Source organism: Cibotium barometz, chromosome 11, assembly GCF_041138505.1.
Source record: "Cibotium barometz isolate CiBa-2024 chromosome 11, ASM4113850v1, whole genome shotgun sequence".
NCBI lineage: Eukaryota > Viridiplantae > Streptophyta > Polypodiopsida > Cyatheales > Cibotiaceae > Cibotium > Cibotium barometz.
The window spans coordinates 48824647-48828286 of NC_141056.1; positions in this window are offsets into that span (position 1 = coordinate 48824647).

Sequence of the window (3640 nt, forward strand, 5' to 3'; positions counted from 1 at the left end):
CTGCTTGGGAAGCATTTTATTTTATGGGTTTCCTCTTAAAACCATGCTTTTCTTGGTTTATTTATGTTTAAGCTTAAGTTTATGCATAAACTAATTTTTATGTTAAAAGTGTAATTTTGAACATTCTCAATTCATAGAAAATGTGAAAAAACTATGATAAAATTTTATCATTAGAAATTGAAGGTTATGCATAAATTAATTTTTATACTAAAAGTGTAATTTTGGGCATTCTCATTTCATAGAAAATGTGGGGAAGCTATGGCAAAATTTATAGCATTAGAAAATGAATTTATGCATAATAATTTTTATGCTAAAAGTGAAAATTTAAGCATTCTCATTTCATAGAAAATGCGAGGAAACTATGGCAGAATTTTTATCATTAGAAAATGAATTTACGCATAGTAAGTTTTATGCTAAAAGTGGAGTTTTGAGCATTATTCATTTGTCAAAAAAATAAAGAAGGTTGTGTATAAATTTTCTAGATTCATTCAATTTATGAGAATTATGGAAATGATTATGAATATAATTCATTTAGATAAAAATGAATTAGTATGTGTGCATAAATGTTTATGTTGAAAGAGAAAATATGGGTATAATTGATTTTGTAAATCCCATGAGATCGTATGCATAATCTTTTATTCAAAAAGAGGAATATTGAGCATATTTTATTTTGGAAAATTTGAGGAAAGAATGTGAAAATATTCATAGGAATGCATCAAGAAAACATGGATAAATTTTTAGCCAGAAAGAGGAATCACGAACATATTTACTTTTAGAATTATGAAGTATATGTCTAGATTCTAGAAAAATGGAATCTTAAGTACACTCTGAACGGGAGAAGGGATTTCCCAAAAACACATTTAGTTGGATGAATGTAAATACTTATGTGACTAACTTATTTCTAGATTCCTTAGGAAAGGAATCTAGAATTCTTGAAAGGACAGAGAGTCCAAAAGAATGAAATTTAACTGAATTGAGTCGAGAAAAAAGTTACCTTTAACTGAGCCCAGTAATGGCCAAGACTTAGAAAGTTCTGTCAGTATAAAAAGTAGAGTAACTATACTTTTAACCTGGTTGATATGGAACAAAGACTCTAATAACTAGATCAAGGAAAGTTGATAATCAAAACTGATTCGCTCAAAGCGAAAAGAGACCACCTTGTTTGTGGTGGAAATTAGATTGAGGTGAGAAAATGATGTGGGTGGATTGACGTCGATTGATGTGAATGGATGTGGAATGATGTGGGATGATGTGAATGAATGGATGTGAATGAATGTGAAAATGATGTGGGATGATGTGAATGAATGTGGGAATGAGTGGGATGATGTGAATGAATGTGGAATGATGTGGGATGATGTGAATGAATGTGGAAATGATGTGGGATAATGTGAATGAATGTAGGAATGATGTGGGATATTATGAATGAATGTGGGGATGATGTGAATGAATGTGGGAATGATGTGGGAATGATGTGAATGAATGTGAAAATGATGTGGGATGATGTGAATGAATGTAGGAGTGATGTGGGATGATGTGAATGAATGTGGAAATGATGTGGAATGATGTTGAATGATGTGGAATAATGTTGAAAGATAAGGGATGACGAGAAATGATGAGGAATGATGTGAAGTAATGAGAAATGATGAGGAATAATGTGAAATGATGGAATGATATGGAAAGATAGGAATTTTGTTTGGAAACTATATTTGTATGTAAAACCTATTTTTTAAAGATTATTTTACGTCAAGAATGCTGGGGGAAGCATTTTTTACTATCTTATGGAATGAGGTCATGGGGACCTAAGTGGAAAATGTTGCAACAGAGCTGACAGAGAGTCAAAGAAGGACGTCTCGCGTGGCAACATCAGCCGAGGTCTTGTTAAAATGGTGAGCTTCCAATACAGTGGATGAGGGCCAAGGAAGCGGCCTATGAGTAAAGCGCTAGGTCACCTACGAAGGAGCCTAGAGGGTGCTGACCATACGGTGCTCGCCTAAGATACCCACGCGTGCATCAAGGAAGAAAATGAGTTGGAGTTGTTTTCTGAACACGAGCATGGATCTGGTTAATTGGCCTTGCTGGTCTTCAACGGATGAGTTCATGGCTCTTTAAATGGACCTTGTTGGTTGATCTAGCTGATCTTCAACGGAGAGTCCATATGGATTTTATGTAATTATACTCCTAGGTACTATGAGCAGGGAACTATTGAAAAGGCCCCTGAGTGAGCAGGTGGTGAGCGTTCTAGTTGCCAATGATGCCATAGGGATGCTGAGGAAGGAATGAATGGAATATGGATTTTATGGAAAAATCTTGATTATATTCCTGGGTACTATGGGCTAGGAACTATTGAAAAGGCCACTCAGTGAAGTACTAGGTGAGCCTAGAGAGATTGACCAGGTGGTGAGCGTTCTCGTTACCGATGATGCCATAGGTACGCCGATGAAGGAATGATTGAAAATTGAACTTGGAACTAGAATACTGAGGATTATGATGGAATCACTGTGGTTTTATTGCAATTCTGTTTGGAAATAGTGAATCTAAGAAAAGGTAATTTTATATTGGGTGCGTAAGTGGTGTGTCTATTTAATTTTTGCATGAGAACTGGCTAGGGGGCCTGGTAACTCTTTTCCCTGGTACCCAAGACAAAACATAACCAAATTTTTATAATGGATCCTATCAATACAATGGTTGGGCGGTTGGCTGTCCCATGGGATTGGATGGGGTTAGGCTGGATCGATGGATTCCTATAATAAAATTCAATTCTGTTCAAGTTATGATAGTTGAAGTAAGTCACAGGATAATCCTTGTTCTATGGAAAAGAATCAACGGCTGTGCCTCTTTTGATGGGGAAAAAAGCGTTGGTCTCTATGAACCAAGTGCAAGTTTCTCCTTTGATCCGACCATGTGACCCGTGGGTTTGGTCGGAATACAAAGGGTAGTTAAGGCTTTTGACTACATTAGAAGATTTTCCTAGAGGAATCGCATGTGCTTTCTGGGCGAGGAAGTTTTTTTCGAGTTTGGTTTTGGAAACTTTTGCTGCCCAGCACTCCAGAGTTCGAATCACAGAGAGGGTAGGAATCTCACACCAATGGTAACAAGATACTCCCCGATCTTGTTTGACCATGCTCTAGGTGCCTGCGTCAAGCCATACAAGGCTTTGCGTAACCTGCACACAAAATGTGGGTGAGCATCAGTCTCATAACCTGGTGGCTACATCATGTAAACTTCTTCTTGCAAAACACCATGCAAGAAGGCATTCTTTACATCCATCTATTGTGTAAACACCAACCCTTTGTTGCAGCCATAGCAATGATACACGGTTGCCATTCTTACAACCAGGCTAAATATCTCTTCATAGTCAATGTCATAAGTCTGTGCATAGCCTTTGGGCGCCAACCTTGCCTTATACCTACTCACTGAACCATCAGTGTATACTTGACTTTATATACCCACTTACATCCAATTTCCTTCTTTTCCTTAGGCAAAGGCACTAACTCCCATGTTGCATTTGAATCCAATGCTGCCATCTCCTCATTCATGGAATCTTTCCATTTATTATTTCCAAGTGCCTGCTCAAAAGAAGTCAGCTCCAATTCTTGTATTGCTTTAACCATGTAAGCATAATGATGGGTTGTATATCCAT